Raw genomic sequence first — 24,067 nt, forward strand, 5'->3', positions numbered from 1 at the left:
TGAATTAAAATATGTCAAGGCTTAAAAGAAAACGGTGGTGTTCACAAAGGTTTACCTAACTCAAGAGCAATTATCCCACAGAACAGAAGCAATTTACTCATTTCAAACTCAGATTTAGAATATCAAGACAAGACATTATGGCTCAGCCCAGTGGAGCAGTGTTTAGTATTGCTGCCTCACAGCACTGGGTTCAATTTCCTGGGATGCTATCTGTGTGGAGTTTGTATGTTCACATGTGTCCCCTCTGGGTGCTTCAGTTCCCTCCCGCAGTCTAAAGACACACAGGTAGGTTAATTGGTGTGAGTGTGTGTGTTTTTATCTGTGTGTGCCCTGTGATAGAGTCTGGCTCCCCACTGACCCTGGGTAAAGGGGTAAGAAAATGGACAAATGGACATCACATTACTAGAGAATCAAAGCAATATTTGGTTCTGTTTAATGTTTTGAGTTTCAAAATGTCATTTTCTATTGTACTTTCTACAGAATTATATTCATTTCCTTCCTGGATTACCATATCAAATATATTCTCATTGTGAGCCACACATTAACAAAGGGAATTTGTGGTTCATGGAGATCAACAAACATCACTATCTGCACAGGTCTGATATGAGAAAACAGAGATAGAGTTCATTCAAACTTCTGATCTGTGTTTGTGTGTGCAGAATAGTCCTTTTAACAAAACCTACCAGAAAGGAATTTCTTATGGAGCCAACACTATGTAAATATCCATGCAATTTGCACATGAAATTACCAAAAACTGTGATTATACAGGTAACTATATATATCAAAAGGAGAACGTTGGTTAAGCCTGCATCCTGTCTAAACTGAATTGTAATACCAGGGACCTGACCTACATTCACTGTCACTCAGCCCACTATTTCTAAACGCAACTTCTGATAATGCAGACCTTTAGGGTTGTCCAGAGAGCACTGTCTGCACCCCACGGGCAAACATTTAATTGGTATTAAAAGCTTTTCCCTCTGGAATTTGATAATTAGATTCACCGAATTATTTTTTTAATTTTTTTTTAAGTGCATGTCTGTGAGCGAAAGGAAGGGAAATCCTCTCGCACGCACTGATTTAAATAACAATATGTTCCCCTTTGCATTGTGATTCTTTTTTTCTCTTTTCTCACAAAGGAGAGGTTTATCAGCCTCCTTATTAACACTCATTAATATCCATTTACTCGAGGGCTACATAAACAGTATGCTAATCAGCAGTGGGTAGTCCCTCACATGCAGGGTCATTCAAATCCACATGCCTTTTATTCTCTTGGCCTGGTTCTGTATTGAGCAAAGAGTCACCTTGTATGACATTCCCTGCTGTTTCTATGGTGAAAGCATGCAAACTTATTTACTTTCTGTCAGTTGCTAATGATCAAACCCATCCAGATCAGACAAGCCACTCAATATGTGCAGTATGTACTGCATAAGGCAATACGATCTCTATGATCTTGTTTTGATCCACACACTGCTGTGGTGCATATATTTGAAAGTGTTTTGTGTAAACTATATTTACAACAGTGATATATATATATAAATATAACGTGTATGGCTTTATCATATATATATATATTATTTGTTCTATTTTTTATTATTGGATGGCACTCTGCAAAGCATGTGTCAGTAAGCTTGCTAGTCCATTGGCCCACTTCCTCCATCAGAAGAATATTTCTTCTCATTTATATACAGTATATAAAGGTGATGGTAAGCCCAGTGATCTTAGTAAAGAATTTCTAATGAATAGAGGGTTTCACAGGGTAAGTTAGTCTTAATCACTTCTGAAACACGATTAGAAAAATTACTTAAAATTACTGTTTACTTAACGTTATTATTGTTGTTGTTGTTGTTGTTGTTGTTGTTGTTGTTGTTGTTGTTGTTGTTCAGTAAGGATAACAGTTACAAATGTGAATGAACAGAGCAGAAAGGATGACACTGTCTACATCTCTCTCACCTCAAGACCCCACACTAAAGCAGGAACAATACACAAGCCCAACAATTCAAAGGGAACTTTCACTGTCCTTTTCTAATCGGTTTATCCTAAATTTCAGATGCTCAGATGCATTTTCAGCCATGTGATGGATCAACAAAATTTAATCTGCATCCCTTGTGTTCCCTGTAGTTTATTCTGCATCTGTCCCCAAAAAAACAGCAATGCCAGTAGTGCATATAAGCCTAAACATGGACAGCTTTGTCGTAAGGTTTTATGCCAGCCCTGCATTTACTCACCATGTGCTTGAACAGTGCAGCAGACTAATCATCTTAGGGTTTCCAATCTATTTAGACAGCATGCATATTCGGAAAGGAAATACAATACTTGTCAACGAAAGGAAAGTCTCCTGTTCACAAGGTCTTACCTAAAGAGATTCAAAGAAGAGAAAAGCACGCTATGGTACATAAACCCCTTCCGTAACATGAACAAAATAAAATAAATGTAATCACTTTCCTGTATGCACTCCACAACACGCCAGCTCCTTGGGAGTTTTTATCCTTAGACTAGAGACCACTGAGCAGATTACATTGCATAGTACGAGGATACATGAAATTGTGACATTTTTGTAGATTCTTTTATGTTATTACCTGGTTATGGGATCCAGAAAGTATACCTCAGTTTACTGTACATGGTATGATTAATTTTTATTTCCAAGACACACAATTATAACAGAGCACACAGCAGGCTTGGGTTGTGGTTCTTTGTTGTTTGTCTCATAAGCACTTTCCCTATTCTGTACCTAGTTTGGTATCAAATACAGTTCTGTTCTTGGAAGGTTATAGTTGGACATTTAAAAAAAAAAATCTTAATATAAAAGAATTATATTAGAAACTGACATCACCCTAGGCAGTTATACACAAAGCATAACTAGAGTCAGACACCAAAAAGATTTGAGCAAAGTAATAAAACAAAGATATAAGAATCATAAAACATTTCAGGATATATTTTTTTCTATTTTAAAAACATATGGAAAGAACCTATTATTAGTACTGTAAAAAATATATGGTTTGCATGAGTCATACCTAATATGATGTAATCATCCATATGGCAATTAAGAGGCCTATAACACCATTTCATAAAACAAAACCTCTTCATAGATTTTTTTAAAGGATGGTGAAAAAATGCAATTTTCGTTTCACCATTTTGTCAAAATGAAACATTAAATTCAAAAGGATATTTTATAAATTGGAACTAATATATTCCAATTATATACTGTATATAACTAATATATATATATATTAACTATAACTATATATAACTAATAATAAGACAAATTCTTCTCATATCACTCACTGGGGCCCAAAGTGACTTCATGAGAACTTAGTCCTCTGGTTAGAAGTCTTGTGAGAGCCAAGTTCATTCAGTTTTACCATCACTGATTTAAAACAAAGAAGGTGGAAAGGAGGGGGGAATAATAGACATTTCAGGACTTAATTTCTTCAGGCTTAATAGTTATTTGGGCCAATTGTTTCCCTAATTGTCCCAGTTTTCTATTTCACCTGCTTTGTTGAACTAAAGACGTGGGTGATACCCTAAATATATATATATATCACAATAATTAGTATATATTAGATCAAAATGATCCCAAGGGGAAGATGGCCATTATGTAAGGATAACATAAAAGGTCAGGATGGGTGTTTACTTTTATTAATTTCAACAGTTGAGCATAGAGTTGAACATCTGATTTTATAAAGACTGTCCTCATGGTTAGGATTCAGTGTTACTGCCACCTCGTGTTACTACTCTGTTACGACAGCGTTACCTGAGAGACCGCCAAGGAAATTCTGGTTGCTACTGCAAGCGGTCTAGGTGGACCAGTAGGTGGCGCTCTTCCTTTTGGACCAGGAGGCTCAAACTAAAGCCCTGGTTGGATGGCCAGGGACACTGCTGTAGGAGTCCTTTGGCTTAAACTGAGGTCCTGACTACTAAGTCACTACGAATCCCGTGACACAACACGAGGTCATTTAAGATCCCGTGGCACTTTTTGATAGGGGGTAATCATTAGTGTCCTTGCAAAATTCCACTTTTAGCTTGTACAATCTAGCTTTGTTAAAGATCTCCCTTAATTTAAATTTAAATTTCACGTCTCCACCTGATCTGCTGTGTGTTGGGGCTGCTGGTGCATAATGGCTGCCTGATGACACTCAGGTGGGAGCTGAGCTTCAGTGGTGGATGAAGTAGGCTTACCTTCTGTAGTGTAAGGCATTATTAAACTATTAGAAATTATAGAAAACAAAGGAATTATATATAAACCAGATAATTAGCAATTATTTTTTAGCCAACAGTTCATGGATAAAGTACATTTCAAAGCACGGTATTTTAAAATCTTTTGATATTTCTCAAGGCAAGAAGCAAACAAGGACAGGAATGACCAAAATGAAGAAAAACACGAGAGAAAATATTCTGTTCCCGAAGGAAGTAAAAACTTCCATGGTAATATTTTGTCTCACAATATTAATACCTATTTAAAAAAAAACATTGAATACGCCATGTATCGGCCAACTCTAAAAAAACATAAACCCTGCAGGACTCTCTTTGAATAAAGCAGGCTGGCTGCCTTTGTTAATCCATGAGGAGTCAATGACTAAATATCTAAAAGTATGGCAATTCTTAGTTATTAGTTTTAGATATATTGCCCGTACTTACATTCTAATAAAAATCAAGTTGAAACAGGGGAATTTATGCAGGCAGGGAAGAAAAAAGCCCAAGCCAGACATTAATAGAGATTTGCACTTTGTGAAATTCCCATCAGGGTGCCGGGCTCATTAAGGTTTATTAAGTGGCAGCTCAGATGAACAATAGGAGGTGTGTGCCCTGTGGCAGGCCTGCAGGCTGTCTTACAGTGATAGGAGCTCCCCTGGGCTGCTCCTCAGCCATGCTTCTCAGAGTGGCTCAAGGTTTCCACACTTCACAGCACAGCACAGAGAGGTGCTCCGGCTATATTAGAATCCAAATAAAAATTCTTGACTCTCTCAACTCATTTCCTGGGCTCGGCTTTTCTTGCAGATAAGCGACAATGGGCGGCAACGCTGGACACCGCCAAGCTGAAATGATTCACATTAATAATTTGCGCCGGTACTTGGGGCCAGATAAGCGCAGTTGTTCTTTAAAGGAAAAATCAATTTGGAAGAAAAACCCGATGCCATTCCATGGTTACGGTTGTTTTTTTCTTTGCTAACAAAATATACAGCGCTTGTTGCAAAACTTTTTTTTTTCAGAATTGCGTGTGGATATAAAAAATATTGATCCGTTAGACCTAAGCACATAACCATCCAGCGGTTTACCGAGTAAGAGATAAAGGACACCGTAATCTTTGGCTAGTGTCCTTTGGCAGACCAATGATTAATCTGGTACTTAATCTGTAAAATATGGCGCAAAAAGATGGTGTTTGGGTTATAAATAACATAGCATCAAGAAGGACCTTTTTCTAGATAATAGCCATAGTCCTGGATGCTGTATTTCTTAAACAGCACAAATGGATAATGATTTTATATAAATACTGTGGCATTGTAAGCTTATGTCCTCTGTTACCGTTGTTTTATTCAGTTATGCAGTAAGAGTTCTGTTATTGTTGTGTTCTATCATGTTTGATGTATTTTTAAGTTATATAGAATTCTCTGTTTCAGTCTGTAGATAGGCTTACTTTAATATACGTTTCCTTGTTTTCCAACTGGTCATGCTGGGTAATGTGACAAGGAAGAAAGGCAGAGATACAGTATCAGGGAGAGAGAGAGAAGTAAGGTGCAAATGTGACATGATAAAAGAATATCAGTTTGCTTCCAGTTCTCATCCTTGCATGCAGAGTGTTCAACCACCACCACACAAACCCTACAGCACCTCTTACAACACCATTAGAAAATATTTTGTCTCGCTATTCTTTTACAGAACATAAATCATTGATTTTTTAAATGGGCAAACACTGTGAATCATTTGATTCACAGTGTGGGACCATTTTAAAAAAATCAATGATTTATTTATGACTTACTTGCCTTTCTTAAAACAGATTCATCTTATGTTTTCTGAGTCACGTTAATACCACTGTTTTGATGTCATATTTGGCGGAAGCTGACATGCATGATTTTGACTGAAAATACAACAGTGGAAAATTTCACTCCATGTTTTCTGAGTTAACCTTTGTGGTCATATATTTTACTCTGGCTTGTCTTCCTATTTTTCATCATTGAAAAATGTAGCACTTTAACCTGATAAATAATTTCTAACTTCTTATTTGGTGTTTATGGTGTCCTGCACTGTACATTTAATTCTGGCCTAATTGTGCTTGAAGTTCAAAGAATGCATTTTATCCCGATATTCTTTATATAATTCTTAAACATAATCAAATCTTTTGACTTTCACACCAGTTTAATATTGGGTTGATCTAGTTTGTTTGGTTGCTTGAAGTTCCTGTAATTGATCCTCTTGTGGAGAATTTCATATAAAGAAGCCAAGGTGTGAGCTTCAACACCATTGGTGGATATCTTGTTCCAGTCTTCCACAACCATTTGTGTAAAAAGTGCCCCTTGTTCTCATTATTTAATATAATACCCCTTAGTTTAGGCTAATGTCCTCTGGTTTATGCTTCACCGTGATCCTGAAGACATCAACTAAAGCTCAATACATTTTGAAGTTTGAATATGGAATACTTTAATCGAGTCTTCATTAATTAAAATGAAAAAGATTCACTTGTTATAAGTCAAAGCAAGACAATCTTTTCCAGACTGCTCCAGAGCATCAAAGTCTTTCAGCTATGTGGTGACCAAAACTGTACTGTAAGTATTCTAAATTAGGTCTTACTATTGCATATCACAATTTTAACATAAAACCCCCTAATCTAATACTCCACACTTCCATCCATCGTTTCCTAACCGATTTATCCAATTCAGGGTTGAGGAAGACCCAGAGCCTATACCAGCAAGCAACACGAACAAGGGAAGATACTGTACATTGTGGATGGGACGCCAGTCAATGGCAGGGCACACACAGACAGAAACACACACTCACACCAGGGCCAATTTTCCTACTCGTATATGGGAGCACCTGGTGGAAACCAATGCAAACACAGAGAGAATATACAAACCCCAGCCGTATAACACCCCAGGAACTGAACCCAGGGCCATGGCACTGTGAAGCACCAATGCTAACCACTGCGCCACACTGACCAAATTCTCCACACTTCCCTACTCATTAAATGTAATCTACCAACAGTTTGCCCAGTGCTGCAATTAGTATAAGTCTTTCTGAATTATCTGTACTGCTTTGAATTCTTCTTCGCTTGCCCATCTCTTTTCTTATCATCTGTTGACTTGTTTGCTGACTTTATCAGGATGTATAGTAGATAATGTACATTAATTATGAAGTGCTGTGGAACTATTGCTTTTTACCAACTTGAGCTATTTTCAGGGATAATATCTATTATTTAAAATTTAAACCGTCTTACCAATAAAATGAGCAACTATGTGGTACACTGAATGTTCTCAAACTCATCTCTGCAGGACTGCAGACTGATAGCTTCCTTAAGGACCTAATTGAACAAATAATTGGCTCAGTGTGAGCAGTTTACAGATTCTTCCAGAACCTCAGTCCCTGCTGATTTAAAATAAATCTCCAAAACCCACTGGAATACACTTTCCAGGACAGGGCTTGTACACTCTGAACTAATGACTTACGATCTGAAGAAAAAAAAGAAATGTAATACATGAAATGAAATTAATCAAATTATTCAATCAATTAAATAATCCTGGATTCCTGGAATCTGAGACAGCCGAGCTTCCCTATGAAGCTCAGCGATACTGTATCTTGTCTGGTTGTTGCACATGACTAAAGAAGCCTGAGATCAGCTTTGATTCCTCTGCCTGGATGCCATAAAGGTCTACTGTCAAAGGAGTGCTGAGGCAGTGGGATCACCAAAGCTTTGCTCTAATGTCACTATCCCACGTCAAGACTGCTGATTTCTCAGGCACTGTGGCTCCTCTTGTGCAGTTCAATGCTTTTAAGAGGAAAATCTATTGATTCCATTAGTACACTTACAGGCAATTAAAATGAAGAATTGTATCAGAAGATAAATAGACAGTGGGTGGCATGGTAGCACATTGGTTAGCATTACTGCCTGGCAGCACTGAGGGCCTGTGCTCCAATCTGCACCTGGGGTGCTCTCTGCATGGAGTTGAGCTTTTCTCCCAGTTTTCGTGTGGGTTTCCTCCCACAGTCCAAAAACATGCATGTAGGGTAAGTGGCTTCTAGGAAAACTGGCCCTGTTGTGAGTGTGAGTTTCTCTATGTGTTTGTATATCTGCAATGGACTGGCCTCCTGTCCAGGGTGTACCCTGCCTTGTGCCCGTTGCTTGCTGGGATAGACTCGGGCTTCTCCATGACCCTGTACTGGATAAAGTGGTTAGAAAATGGATGGATGGTTACATACAGTCTGACACTTTCCTGTGATGTTTGAGCTCCCCAACGGTTCTTTTTTATACCATTATATGCTGCACAGTATGTTTGTGCCAGAAAATACCGGTCCTCGGTAAATACCATGCTAATCTGAAACACTACAGTACTTTTGTGGCAATATGTTGCAGTAAGTTTCCTCTATTTCGTTAGTTAAGAGTGAATTTTTCTGGGCATTCATCTACCCCAGTCGAGACACAGACTTGACCCTGTAACCATAGCACGTTGCATTGGTATTCATAGAGTCATTCATCACTGCTGACAACTTGCCAGCACTCAGCTGTACTATTACAGCATTTTCAGGGAGAAAAGTCCAAATCGAACGTTTTTCTTCCCTACTGCGCACAGAAAACAAAGGAATATTTTCACTCTTCTCGCTAGAACACAGGGATCATCAACTCGCAGAACGTGAAGGATCGAAATGTAAAAACATTTTACCAGAACACCCCTCAACACATCCAAAAATCATAATGTTTGTAAGAAATATGTGTGGATTTGAGAAAAAAAAAGGTCTGAAATTTAGAATGTAACTTCTTAAGGAAAATGTAAGTGTTTTCATTATTTTTCTGAAGAAGGTAATTCATTTGCGCCTATTTATTTTTGTTGTGAGATTTATTTTCACTTCATGTGAAAAATAAACCTACGCAACGACAGCATCTACTGTACCTTCACATACCTTACTGTAGGCGAACCAAATACGTGTACGTCCGCCTCGTTATTCAAGCTATTATATATATATATTTTCTTAATGCCAAACTATCTTGCGGGGTACTGGCTGGTGAGGACGCTAGCACTGCACAGCGAGCTGGTGGACAGTAGAGTCTGCCCTCGGCAGCCCGCTGCTCTCCCTATGGCCGCTGCCGTACCTCTGAGGCAGACTGTCAAACGCACCAGACAGGACGGGAGGAGCTGGACCACGGGCTCGGGCTCCGGCGCTGCGCGCGCAGCCCCGCTGTCAGCGGATCAAATCCTCCTTCAGCTGTGCGAGCCGAGCCTTGCAGCGCAGCGCAGCGCGGGGGGCTGGCTCGGTTTTGACAGCGGTGCCCCGTCAGCTGCCTCCTATTTTATCCGTTCTGTCTGTTTCCGAGACTCTCGATTCAGAGGGGGGAAATAATAATAAAAAAAAGAACCCGTCTACGCCGTTCATTGTCGGAGGGGCAAATGCTCGAAGATCGAATCCCGTTGGAAAAATCCGAAATTACGATGCTGAATGCATTGCTGGACCAGGAAAAAAGCTACAATACGCGATGCCTAGTTAGGTCCACCTTTGGCTCTATTGCATTGTTCTGGATCAGGACTGAAATACTGCTAAGGTAAGGACCGTTTTCGCGTAGCCTCAGAAATTTTAGAGGAAAGAACGCTTTGTCGTGTGAATACTAAACATTTCCCTGCTTGAGAAATGTATTTATTGTTTTTGTATACGCAGCATTCTGAGACTCCCTGCGTAAAGCTGAATTTCTACATCGTATCTTCAAAATGGACAGTAAAACAAAATGCCAACGCCTTAAACAGAACCATTGAAAGCAGAAAACTAGTGATAAAGCTGTGTATTATGTCATTCTTATCCATTCGTCATTTTAGGGTGATTAAGTGCCCTTTACAATGTTTAGATGGTCGCACAGGTGCGTTGGCAAAGACTAGGAAGCGTCCTTAAAGCGACAGAAGGTAATTTCCTGAAAGCGTCGTTTCTCAGTTGAATGGAACCATCATTGTTGTTTTTATATTTTTTTCCTTGCGAATTTAAACCTATCCTATCAGTACGCGGTCGTATATATTTCGATATTTTTTAATGTTGATTTTACAGATACAATGACTTTGTTAACGTCACAATGAAGAACGCGCACCAAACAGGCAGAATTAAACAGTAGTAAAAGGAGTGACTTGGAAAAAAAAAATCCCCAGTAGTAAATATGGGGTTTTGTTGAAGCACTCACGAAATTCCACACCCGTTTCTGTTTTGTTTAGGGTTAGCAATGTTTCCAAACAGCTGCTGGATTGTGCTGTAATTGTAGAGGTCCCCTGAGCCAGCCTTGGACACAGTCAGATGGATGTGCCGTGTACGAGATCTGTGACTGCACAGGCTCGGAAGGCTCTCATTAATAATCATACCAGAGGCACTTGTGTAGCTTCGCCAGCGTTCAGTAGTGGCGTCGCTAAAAGCTTGACCGTCGAGCCTTTTAACCCGAGAAAGTTAAATAATGTATTACTTTTGTTTATCGATTTCGCTAAAATGCTTAGATGCTAATGATGCTTTTGGCAGTCAACAGAGGCCCATCTGGTTTCTTACAACGCAGCTATCGCAGCACAGTCTGATACCTTACTGCGTTAAGTTCAGTAGAATCGTACAAATCGTGTTACTCATTCACTATGTCTGAAAACATTGGGTTTCGGGGTGGACTCGCACAAAACCCCCGCTTTTATAATACATGTATTGACATCTGATGACCTTCTCTTTTCCCCCTCTCCTTTCCGTGAAATTATAATATGGCTCCTGTGTCCTCCCTTCTTAGTTTGGCTGATAACCAGCTCCCTTCTTGCTGAGGGCAATCCCTTTGTGTTTCATAAATGCTCCTGACTTTTGTTTGTTTTTATTAAAACAGTCTTAAAACCTGAGCGTTTCTTGTGAAATTGGTGTTTAAGGAGAGGTGGCGAAACGTTTGTTTAAAGGCCGTATTTATTTTAGTAGTGTGGGCTTCAGTATCGTTTTAGATAGTAAACTCTGCTAAGAAATACCTACACCACGAACAGAAGGGTTGCTTAAAAATAAAAGAAAAAAGCTATTGTTCTTCTTGTGTAAAGTTATATCAAGGCTTTTAAACAAATGAGCGGGTGTTGCAATTAGTATAGAGGCAGAGCCAAAAGGTACAAATTTTACTGCTGATTTACTGAAAATATTCTTACAATATATGAAAGAATATATCACCTATAATATCAAGACTTCGAAGCTTATTTTTCCTCTTTCCTCTGTCAGTTTTCACCTTTTAAAACAATCTAAATGAACACAATAAGAGCCGCCAGGTGTGATCTCCAATGTCAACTCCAACCCATTGTTTCTGTATTTCATTGCCAATCTAGCTAACTCATATTCTGAATACTTTTTAAACTGAATGAGAAACAGATGAGCAGGAAACTCGAATACGACAAGTTTCTTTGCTCTCTTAATGAGAGAAAATAATGATTTTGGGTTGTCGTTCAGCAGTTTGCTTTGAAGAAGTCGGCCTCTCATCACCATAGAATATTACAGTAAACACAATGATTTGTGATTCTGAATCAATGCACTACTGTTGAGTTTGAACTGGTCCTTAAAAGATAGCAGCTGTTCTGAATAGCACAGTTCAGATCACTATCCATGGTAGTGATCTTGATTTTAAAGGGAAAAAAGGCATTTATGGCATGTGATTTTCCCCTTGGTCAAATGCAAAATATGTACTTTAGTGTTTTGGAGAGGATAAAGTGGCATAAGAATTATTGTCTTCTTATTGTTTTCAAATGCTTCACATATTCACATGGGTCTTGTACATTTAAGCACATCACTGCTAACACGTGAAGAAAAGGAAATCTGCTGTTAATAGCTTATATTTTTCACACTTTTTTGATAGGAGTGGGGTTTATTGATTCAAGGGATTTTTGAACCATGAACTCAGGCAAAGTGAAGCGTATGGAATTGAGTGAGGTTTTTTTGCTAAACACTTCTGGGAGGAAATATTTATTAATGAGAATATTTCATAATATGGCCAATATTAAATATGTTTAAAACAGTATATCTTCAAGCATATTGACAATGAAGGAAGTAACTTAATTTTACATGTAAAACCTTATTAGTGGATTATGGATGGCATGGTGGTTAACATTGTTGTCTCACAGAGCTGAGGCTGTGAACCAGATCCAGACCAGGGGTGCTATCTGTATAGAGTTTGTATGTTCTCCCATGTTTGAGTGTGTTTCATCTGGGCACTCCAGTTTCCTCCTGCATTCCAAAAGTATAGTATGTTAACTAGCTTCTAGGAAAAGTGGTGTGTGTCTGTGTGCCTGCTCTTTGATGGACTGGCATCCCATCCAAGTTGTACCCTGCCTTGTGCCAAGTGCCTGCTGGGATAGGCCCACACCACTGAATTAGAAGAGGTGGTTGGAGAATGGATGGATCGAGGGATTAGTGGATTTTATGTGGTCATGAAAAAGTCATAAATGTTGAGAAACGAATGTGCAGATCTTGCTCTTGAATGTAGTATCTCCCTCTTTTTGTGACACAAAATTTACTTGGCCTCATCTTAAACCAGAATGGTGTTCACTTAGAACAAGATGTATAAATAAACTTGTTATTTACTCTACAAAGTCGTTACAATTAACTGACAAGAAAGCAACAGTCACGAATGCACCATTATTGCCGACTGTGAAATTGGGCACAGAAATGAGTCAAAATGACATCACTGACCATGCAATTTAAGACACCATTTTGCAGCTGGAAAGTTTACATCAACGTACTTGCTCTGTTCTGAGTAGTTTCCAGGAGATGGGCTGATCTTTTCCTGTAAGAAGCTGTTTTATTGTTGAGTTGCACTGAACAGTGACACAGCATGCATCATATACATCATATACATGTAATAATACATCACAATAAAGGCCTTGTTAGCACAACAAAACAATAAAACAAAAGAATAACTGATGACATAATTTCTAAAACATGTTTTAGAGCTAATTCCACCAGAAAGGTATCTTCTAAACTTTTAAACTTGAGAGATCATGTAAATGCTCTGCTCAGCTGTCTGTGAAAGACAGATGATGCAATGAAGTAATGTTTGTTAACCTGGGATCTCAGCCCCCTTGAAGGCACACAGCTAAACACAGAGGATTGTTGAAATCAAGGGTATTATGTTCCAATTAAAATCAATCAATCCACATTTTTTTATTTTGATATAGTGCCTTTCAGTCCAGAGTATTGGCATGGCAATTTACATCAATCCATCCATTTTCTACCCACTTGATCAAAAAAGGAGTGCAGGGGAGCTGGAGCCTATCCTAGTAAGCAAAGGGCTCAAGGCAGGATACACTCTGGACAGGACGTTAGTCCATCGCAGGGCACACACACAGACACACACAACCACACACACACAACCACAGCAGGGCCAGTTTTCCCAGAAGCCAGTTAACCTACCAGTATGTCTTAGGTCTGTGGGAGGCACTTTACATAAATAATACAAAAAAGTAGTGCAGTAAATTCAGTTTATGGCAGGACTAGATTTAAAGATCTGAGTCTCACTTAGTCTCAAATTTCAGATTGTAATTAAAAACCAACAACTGGCGGTGTCAGATCCATGCAGCAGAACTTTAACAAGCCACCAACAGCAGTTTGAATATGAAAAGTGTGCCTTTGAAATTTTGGACCAATTAGATTCAAAATGATGTAGAATAGGGAAAGTAAGAGGCATGGATCTTCTATATAGGAAATAGCAGGGATCGTTTCCATGATGAAATGTTAAAAAAAGACTAAAAGACATTTATGGAATCCTTCTTAGGTGTGATTTTCAATGTTTCTGTAGGCCTGTTTTTCGGCTGTCACATGAATTAGCCCAAGCACACAGTCAGGCGCCCTGTTGACCACCAAGACCACGACAGTATAAGGAGATTTACCTTATTACTTATCATGGGGTGTGTTGCACAAATGTACTCTAAACAGGTTTAAAAACAAAGGGAGCACTAAAATATCTTTCACTTTGCAATTTGCATTACATAAACCCAATAATTAAAATACGTATTTCATTAATATCTCAGGGATACATTACGGATGCGTTACAAAGAAAAATATCGCCCTGACAGTGTTTGCCGGCTTCCCCACACGCAGGTGACTTTTACTGGGTTACGATTTACTGCATCCAACTTGAAACCCACCCTGGGTTTATTTCCCAACAGCCATTTTAACTGCAAAGAAAAACCAGTATGATTTAATGTAGGATTACAGTATTGTTTTCATATACATCAAATACTGATTTTTTGGGGGAAGACCTACATAATCTGTAAATAATTTGAAAAGAAAACACATTCAGGTCATGAAACGTAGACAATTCGTTAGCCTGTGTTCGCATCATTATTGACATGTGCTCACAGGCACCGCATAGTGGTCTCTTTGGGGTACTGCACCAGCAGACTATTGAATTAAACAAATTGGACGTATTCCAATTAGTATTAAACTGCTAATTACTAGTCTTAGTATTCATAAAATACAAAATGCCTCTATTGTATTGTTACTTTTGAGTGTCACATTTATTTCTCTGCCTTTTTAGCGCTTATATTAAGCTATTGCTTAAACCGCCCGTTAAGGTGCAGTTTAGTTACTGTATATGACAGCAATACTGTGCATGAGCACAGTAAATCATAACAACGTATTGCATCTTGTGTGTGGTGCTACACTTCTTTATTGTCAGTGATTAACATTAAATTTCTGATTGTCCATTACAAAGGCCTGGAGGTTAACCGACATGAACTTGTGTACCCTTGTGTTGGTAGTCTGCGTTAGAAGCATACTGCAGGGCAGAAGGAAGATATATTGTAGAGCATCATCCATTATTCATTATGAGAAAGCTTGAATTCCTGTGAAAGGTTGTGGCAGCTGGAAAGAATGGGGCACAATGCAGTCAGGAGACCAATCCACTACAGGGACCACAAATGGGTGCACAGGGACAGTTAGGGACACCAATTAATCTAGCCAGCATGTCTCTGACCCCCAGAGTACTCAGTAAATACTGGGAGAGAACATGCAAACTCCACTCTTATTAATCCCTCTTATGCCTTATTTAAAGACGCTTAAATGAATGTCTCAGAGTTTTAACTAACCATTCCAGTTGTTTGTATTTTAAGAGGAAATGCAGATATCAGCTGGATCTTTGTGAAGGATCACTTGTTAAAGGATGGCCCGTGGCGTTTTAAAATTACGTCTTGCAAAAGTGTTGCATAGACTTTTTTCCACATCAGTCATCTTTGTTTTACTCTGAGATGAACAGATGTTGATGTTTTCCTTAGCGGTGAACTCTGTCTGAGTGGAAGCCATGTACTGCGAATGTTTCTTTTGTTTTGTGCTGTTATATGTCTGGGAAGAAACGAGGACACAATCCAAGGAGATGCATAGCAGTTCACCAGGTTTGCTGTGCAGTGTCTACACCACGATTTTGTCTTATTGTTTTGAGACACTTGATTGTTGAAATCAGGCCTATTATAAATTTGTTATTTTTGGAGTTGTTCATTTTTTCCTTTTTCAACAACCTTTTTTTTTCTATCAGCTTGCAAGCCTTCTGTTTGTTTTCTCAGACTTTTGAGGGGTTTGGGGTGAATCTGCTGGAGCTCCGTGGGCAAAACGCATCTGAGTGGGACAAAGCCACTCTGGGTGGGTTTTCAGAGGTGCTACTTGCTAGATCAGTGTTGTCCAAGAGTGTTATTCATGTTATTCATTTGCCCTACGTTAGTAACATCCAACCATCCATTTTCTACAGCACTTCTTCCCAACACAAGGTTGCAGGTGGGGTAGACGCTTATCCTGGCAAGCAATGGGAGCAAGACCGGATACACCCTGGACTGGACACCAGTCCATCACAGGACACACCAGGGCCAATTTCCCAGAAGCCAATTAACATAAAATTAACCTATGTCTTTTTACTGTGGGAGGAAACCCACGCCCATACGAACATACAGACTCCACACAGGGTGCCCCCCATTTCTGTAATTGAACTCAAGAACCCAACACTGCGAGGCATTAACGCTAACCATAGTGCCACTATGTCACCCATTAGGGAACATCATTTGAAGTTCGGTCGTTCATTTACTTTACTAAATGTAGAATCCAGTGCTCTAAAGGTAGATACCGGTAGCTGCTTGTACATATCTGGCCAACAGCGTCACTAGCTTACAGTTAATGTGCTGGCTGTGCCGAATTACCAATTTTGTTGTTCCTATGGCTTGAGGAGGAAACGTGTGAAGCGAACGGTTTTCATCGCCATCCCGAAGCAAGTCTTTATGGGGTCTGTTCGAGATGTGTCTGTGCTGGAGAGCTCAGCTCTAAATTTGGCTACAATTTGGCTACAACTGACGTTTCGTACTTCTTCGCCGCTTGTGGTTTGCAGCTGTTGGTTGATAGACTGTATAGGGAAATTCAAAGTGGAAAGAAAAAGTGGAAAAAACAATGACAACAGAGACGGCAGTAAATTAAAAAAAAAAAAAACCTTCAGCCAACTGATTGTTTCCAGCAGAAGACAATTGTTGCCGCGGAGACTCCTCATGGCAGTAATCAGACTGGACGTTCATTCAAAACAAGCAGCGGTCTCCGGGCAGTTTTGTTTAGACAAATCTAGCAGAGTTCTCTAAATAAAACTGTCTGCCTGGCGATTGGTACTTGTTTTGAACGAACGATACAAAAGGGGCAAATAAGAAGTAGAGCCAAGGTTGACACTCTGTGGTATTTTCTTATCTTATTTTGTTCCAAAAGTCCTATTTTTGTGTTTTTTACTATTGTTGTGCAGTTGTTAAAAGACAGACGTACGTCTCCCATAGCTGTTTTTTTTTCTTAGGGTGGTTCTGTTTGGCAGAAGTCAGTAATGTAATATAAATCACCCATTAGGACAAACATTAATTTTGGCATGCAGTTTAAATATTTCTTTTAAATAATTTTAAGGGCTGTTATATCATCTACAGCTGTATGAGACGGTTAAATGCTTTGCACATTAGCAATCTGCACAACAAATGTTATGTTGGAAAACAGGACTTGGGCTGTGTAGCCTCTCGCAGGAAGATAAAGGGAAAGTAAACTGTTTGATAAAAATATGGAAACCATTAATGTGGATGGTGAGGAATTCTGTCTGGGCTTTTAGGTTGGTATGCTGGTAAAAACAATGCCCAGCTAGTCTCCTGTGCACAGAGTTCAGACTTCAGATCCTTCCCCTTTTGACTGGAAAAAACAGGCTCATGTGTTTACCAAGAAAAAAGGTGTTGCATCACAACAATGATAATACGATGATGAGAGTGATTACAATGATATGCAAATATCGACGTGCACAAAATATTCTCACTGTTTTCAGCTTTCTGCAGTATTTTTGGAGATGAAAACCACATTTATACACCCAGTTGTAATCAACATTTTGATTATAACGTATGCAATTTCTTCCACTGGCATAGGTTATAAGCAGAAGAGTCTTATTTCACTTCGGTATTAAGTCATTTTCCAGTGTCGTTGCTCTGTTCTGCTTGTGGGTACAAGAGACCGAGGAAAGCAGAGAATCCAGCAACTACTGTCAGGTTGTGACACTCAAGACCTGATTAAACAGAACCCTGCGTGGAATAATAGTTCTGGCAGTAGAGTATTTTGATCTGATCTGATATTAGGAAGTTCATTTTCTGAAGGAAAGGCATTCCATCCCACTGTTCAAGCTACGAATTAACGTCTGATGACGGTATTGTATTCTTTAATGGACTGTGCATATCACCCTGCAGCTCACAGCTGGCAGCCCAATGAAGCTAAGCAGGTGTGAGCCTGGTCAGTACCTGGATGGGAGACTCCTGAGAAAAACTAAGGTTGCTACTGTAAGAGGTGTTAGTGGGGCCAGCAGAGGGCAATCACCCTGTGGTTTATGTGGGTCCTAATGCCCCAGTATAGTGACGGGGACAGTATACTGTACACAGGGACCGTCCTTCAGATGAGATGTAAAACCGAGGTTCTGACTCTCTGTGGTCAATAAAAATCTCAGGGCGTTTCTTGAAAAGAGTAGGGGTGTTACCCTGGCTTCCTGGCCAAATTTCCCATTGGCCCTTACCAGTCATGGCCTCCTAATAATCACCCTCTATGAACTGGCTTCATCACTCTGCTCTCCTCCCTACTGATAGCTGGTGTGTGGTAAGTGTTCTGGTGCACTATGGGTGCCGTCGCATCATCCAGGTGGGGCTGCACATTGGTGGTGGAGGGGATCCCCATTACCTGTAGAGCGCTTTGTGTGGAGTGTCCAGAAAAGCGCTATATAAATGTAAGCAATTGTTATTATTGCGTCACAGGTTTTTTTAGGATCCCCCATGATACCATAGATTTCTCGAGTGGGCGGTCCTTTAAGCCACAGACTGTGCTGCAGAGTTTACCTGATACAAGAAAAATGCCTCATCACACGGGCTGATGGCAGGGCAGAAAGAGCTGCTGACAGCATTAGCCTTCTTACAAATTGGCCCTTTCCAGTGATAAGATCAACTGGCAGCAGGCAGTGCCCAAACAGGAGGGGTCTGGACAGAGGCTGAGGCTGGTAGAATCAGGGGGCTGGCGTGAGCCAAGTGTCACATGACTCACTTAGGTCCTAATCTCAGCTGGGAAGCAGACAGCAGGGTCCTGGTGTGGGGGTGGCAGTCCTGGTACTGGGATGAAGAAAGCAGAGTCTGGAGTTCAGGGCTTGCGTCAGGCATGAGAGAACTACACTTGGATAGCTTCCTTTTCTTCTGTCCCTGATCCAGTTTAATTAATGGATGTTTGGTCAGCTGTTTAACTCACATGATTAAAGAACAAAAAAGCAGCCAAGCATGAAACATAAATGGTAAGTCTAACTAGAGGATGGAACTGTATCATGAGTAGGCTCTGTCTGCTTAGCAAAAAGGATAAGTAAGTAGGTACAGTATGAACTGAGCAGGGTCACAGACTAATGCCTCACAAAATCCTCTGGACAGCTTACGGTTTTTAGAAACAGAATTTTGGAAAGTCCACATAATTTTCTTCAGCAATATACAGAAACACATTAAGTATGTGTGTCAGTGGATGTATCGTAACTTAATTTCTATTAAAAAAAAGACCGGAAGACTCACTGACATTCACAAATTGAATAGGGACTTGAAATGTAGTGAGCCCTGCCATTGCCTGAAAGAGCAGTCTTTAATGAGAGCTCCCTGCATCACGAGCAGTGTGTTTGATGAGACGCATCTCCTGGCCTTACCTGGCTCAGCACTGAGCCTGGCTGTCTTGGGTAAAATTGCCCGGGGAGAAGTGCTGACCTACTGGATACCTGGCATATGGTTATAATCTAGGGCTGCAGCATTGATTCTCATTGTTGTTTGCTTACTGATTTATTTCTGACCTGAGAAGGTGTTTATTGTTGTCTCATTCATTAGGACATCATCTGATTTCTGTTTTAGAAACTAGGGGAGAAGTAAGGTCTGAGATCTTCTGTAACAAATGTGGGGTGATTCTGCGTTAATAAAATCTACTTGTCTTACATGATATACAGCAGTGGCAGGTAAAAAGCAAATGAAATCAACATCAAGTTGTAGTTTAGAGCGCAGTATACAGCATTGTAATTTGCTTTTTGAGTTTTAAATGGATTCCCCTGTATTACATGTTGTATTATATTGCAAGGTACAGATCAGTACTAACTATGCACCTAACAGATTTTGGAGAAGAATACTACTGGTAATTTACATGTTCTCCTTGTTATGTTAGGCAACACTGTGTGCTGTGTGCAGTCAGTGGGGCTTAGTTTCAGCAAAGAATGCTCCACTGTGTTCCACAAATCTTTCTGTAAAACACACTTTATTATATAGATCTTTCTGTTAAAGACATCTTTGTCTATAAATAAAAGTATAAATGTGGATGGCAGGCTGTCCACATGTATATGTGTGTTTGTATAGGATGATATCATTGTGTGTTGCTCTCCGCTATCATGATCTCATTCTTCATTAATTCCCAGTGAACAGACACCTTCCATTTGCAGACTCTAAAAATACAGCCTGTTGGATTTGACTTAGCTGGGGTACAGCCAGGGAGAAGTACAAGGGATACGTGCTATAAATACACAAGTCTTTATTGGATTTTCCAATAATGTGAGTAAATGCTTTTGGGAGACACTCTCTCTAGGCCCTGCAACTCCTATCCAATCGCAAGGATCTGCCCTTCATGTACAAAAAATAAAAATATAATCAATCACAGCCGTCTTGCTTTGGCAGAAATGTGTTGGAGAACAATAAAGAAAAAAATTACAGAGCAAGAGAACACTGCTCTCCAGTTTTCACTGGTGCAAAAGCAGGCCAGATGGATGCCATTATGTTAAAAAAATAAAAATGGTTATAATAAAACAAGATCAGTGTGGAAAGAAGACATTCCATTTGGATATTTAGGTGGCATACTGTACATGACAAGAGTATTGGGTTTGATTTTGTAGTCCCTAATCTTTAGTGGTTATGGAATTTAACTCCCCCATGGATACACAGTAATAGACATTTTGTAACAGAATGGTCTATGTGCTGTAAATTCTCTGATACTGCTTTCAGTAAATATGGGCAGTACAATTCGCTCTGCCCTTGCTATGGCCTGACACTTGTGAAGGCCTGCAGCATTTGCCGAGACCCTATGGCTTGTGACAGAATGGCAGCCATTTCCCAGTCTACTGGAAAAACGCCTCAGCCGAATCACAGCTCTGGCCGGAGAGAGGGCTGCCGTGGGGACTAAGTGCTCACTGGTCTGAATGTGTGATGGCAACAGCCTCCAGAATCAGAGAGAGTGAGTCCCCCTCAGGTACAAAATGGCCGTCGTTATCAGTGAAGACCAACAAAAAAAGGACATCAGTCCTTTGTTGCCACAGTAGTTGGAGAAACCTTTCAAAGTAATATTGTCTATTAAAAACCTAATTTAAAACCTCTAATTTAAGATGTGTCACTTAGTAGCCAATAACAATGTACTTATTTTTCAGGTTTTAAGCTGTTTTCTAGAGTGTAAATTAGTGTTCCCTGTCTGCTCACATCTGGATCAGAAGTGTTTTCATCGTTCATTGTATAAACTCTGGTTTGTTTTTATATAATTGGCACATTTGGAACTTTAGGCATAAAGTGAATTATACCTACATTCTCAGGAAAGAAGATTCAAAGCTCAAAATGACAAAAAAAAAACAGTCATGATCTCTGTTGGACAGCAAGACTGATGCATCAAAATCTATTCAACATCTACATGCTGGATGTTCTTTAATCAGCAAGTCATTCCTCTGATTTTATTTCATTAGATCATACAAAAATTGAAAAAAAGAGGACTTTAATAACATTTGTTTGCACAGCAGATATCTTAAAGATTAGTAGTTCAGGTGGGTAGCTGCGTCAGCATGCGTAGGCTGCAAAGGAACAAGTAATAGGTTTATTCCATGCTGAAAAGAGAAGAAAGAAAACAACGTTTCGGCTGTGGAGCCTTCTTCACGGCCAAAAAGTTGTGTTTTCTTTCTTCTCTTTTCAGCATCTTAAAGATTAAACAGGTAAAACTGATAGATCATATAGAAAAGCACAAATTCATTTTTTTCTGAGCCCGTTTCTTCTGTAACATTGAGTCAGCTTTCTACATTTGATCTATCAACATCTCACACAATCATACAGATGTTTTACTGTCTAAAAGATCAGAGTTCATCGGTCAAAGAGGGATCAGCACAGACAGATGCACTTGTTTTGCATGTAGCTGGAGTTATGGATTTGGACAAGGCAATCTGCTGTGTTGCACGCATGTGATCAATTTGGTATTGAAGTATTTTATTTCTCAAAAGCTCGCCACCAGGATTTCTGCTTTCCCCATTCTGAATGATGTGTTTTTACTATGAAACATTTATTCCAGAGCTTTGGGTTGACTTTTTAATAAGGTTTTTAATAGGTTGCCTGTGGCATTAAAAACATATTTATTTGAGCTTTCCAAAGGTTTTAACAAAATATATATTTAAGATCTATTTTTATTGATTATGTCACTTACCCCTCTTGGGCGTGAAGCAGTACATTTACAGAATATGAAAAATGTGAACAGGTTTCTTGTAAAACCAAAAATACCCACAGAAACGTGTATTATTTTACAGCCAGTGAATTGTTTCAGGAGGGTGATGTAGTGGCTCAGTGTTTAGCATTGCTGCCTTGCAGTGCTGGGGTGCTACAGTATCTGTGTGGAGTGTGTGTGTTTTCCCTGTGTTCTAATGGGTTTTCTCCCCTAGTCAAAAGATATGCTGGTAGCTTCATTGGTTTCTGGTAAAATTGTCCCAGTGTGTCTGTGTGTGTGTCGGTGTGGACCCTGTGATGGGCCACTGTCCTGTCCAGGGTGTATCTTGCCTTGTGCCCATTGCTTGCTGGGATAGTCTCCAGCCCCCCTGCAACCATGTATTGGATATAGCAATTGGAAAATGGAGAGATGGATGAATTGTTTCAGTCTCCTGCCCTGACTCTTGATTTTATTTGTGAAAAAGAGGTGTTAACATGGAATTATTAAAAATATATTATTTTGCTCTGTGACTTAACTGATTTTGAATTGTAGTCGCTGAAACAACAGGCCCAAAAGCATCGCTCTTTTGAGTGCTTTAGTCACAGATGTTCCTCTTATTTTCTGCCCACTTGTAGCTGTGCTACTTGAGTCACTCGTTAATGCGAGTTGTTCTTTTTCTTACAAACTGGGTGTTCCAGCAAAACGTGTACTGTAAAAGGGAATTGTTATAAAACAAGCAGAAAGTGTTTGCTGTAGTACTGGAAGGCCCATTAATAACTGATAGGGATTCCAGGAGTTCCTGTTATAATTTGTGTCACTATAGGGTGGGGACTGAACTTTTACTTACTGTAGTTATTACTGTAGTCTACGATTATTAGTGAGGTATTAGCAGTATGTCAAAGCAAGAAACATTTAGAAAATATCAGATAAGAAACAGGTAGGGAAAGAAAACAGGAATGAAAAGAGGATAACTTCCTCTTTAAAAACGGTCATACCCAAATAAAGCATAACCAGAGACACAATATGACCTTGTGGTGAAACAGCTGGATTTTTTTAACTTTTCAGATATCAATAGCCACTTCCCAGTTCTTAATAAGCAGTTTGTCATCCTCCTTTTTATAAAAGAAACTGGATCACATTGGGTTGTAGAATACATATACTGTATATTAACACATTATAATAATAGTATGGTTAATAAGAAGTAAAAAGTAAATATAACATAATAATTATTAGTAAAATAATTTAGAAAAACGTCACAAGCAAAATTTAAAATCTCATACAGGGAATGCTGAATGGTTCATCTCAAAATTCAAGCACTTGTAAATCATTTTCCAGTCAAATAAATTTGGCTGTACTGAATGTATTTAAAGGGAAATGGAATATATATTGACTCTTCTTTTCATACAGACTCTCTTTTGTTTTCAAGACGAGAATTGAATGTCATAATTTTTCTGCAAGTGAGTCTTTTAAGTAGCTTAAGTAGCTTTGAACACAGATGGTTTAAGTGCAATTAGGAACAAAAGAGAAAAATAAGTTATCCTCATGGATTGTGTTTATACATGATTGTCCAAGGCACTCCAGGCTCTTAAGAAATTCAGATGAAATATTTCCTTTAAGTACATAAAGTTTCTTGCTCTCGGCTTGACCCTTCTGACGGATGGAAAGGAGGGCGAGTAAGACCTTGATGTGGAAGAGATGTGAAAACTTCTAGCCCTGAATTCTAATGCCCCTAATCAGAAGGAACCAGACCAGCTTTGGCTGAGCCCTTTAATTTTTATCAATTTTCCACTTCGCCATGGTAACGGGGCCTAAATCTGGGAAGCGTTTCCATGGGGATTGCGATACGATTTGAAGTGATGGTGGAGCCGACGCTGGCTAATTTAGGAACCTTATTTTTCTGCAGCTCTCCTGTGTTGTT

The 24,067-nt window shown here is 39.4% G+C and overlaps 1 protein-coding gene across 3 annotated transcripts in view; it reads left to right on the forward strand.

Moving 5' to 3' along the window:
• Positions 1-24,067, forward strand: part of rai2 (retinoic acid induced 2) — a 37,740-nt gene that overhangs the window by 6,037 nt on the left and 7,636 nt on the right. Inside the window, exon 1 of one of the 3 annotated variants that reach the window (XM_088599465.1) lies at positions 9,212-9,742. The exons of 1 other annotated variant lie outside the window; for it this stretch is intronic. The gene's annotated coding sequence lies outside the window, so the exon portion shown is untranslated. Of the gene's footprint in view, positions 1-9,211; positions 9,743-18,772; positions 18,980-24,067 lie in introns of those variants that run through there. One more of the 3 variants, XM_088599473.1, reaches the window with a different exon arrangement.

This window comes from Lepisosteus platostomus, chromosome 2 (genome assembly GCF_059453375.1).
Source record: "Lepisosteus platostomus isolate fLepPlt1 chromosome 2, fLepPlt1.hap1, whole genome shotgun sequence".
Lineage (NCBI taxonomy): Eukaryota > Metazoa > Chordata > Actinopteri > Semionotiformes > Lepisosteidae > Lepisosteus > Lepisosteus platostomus.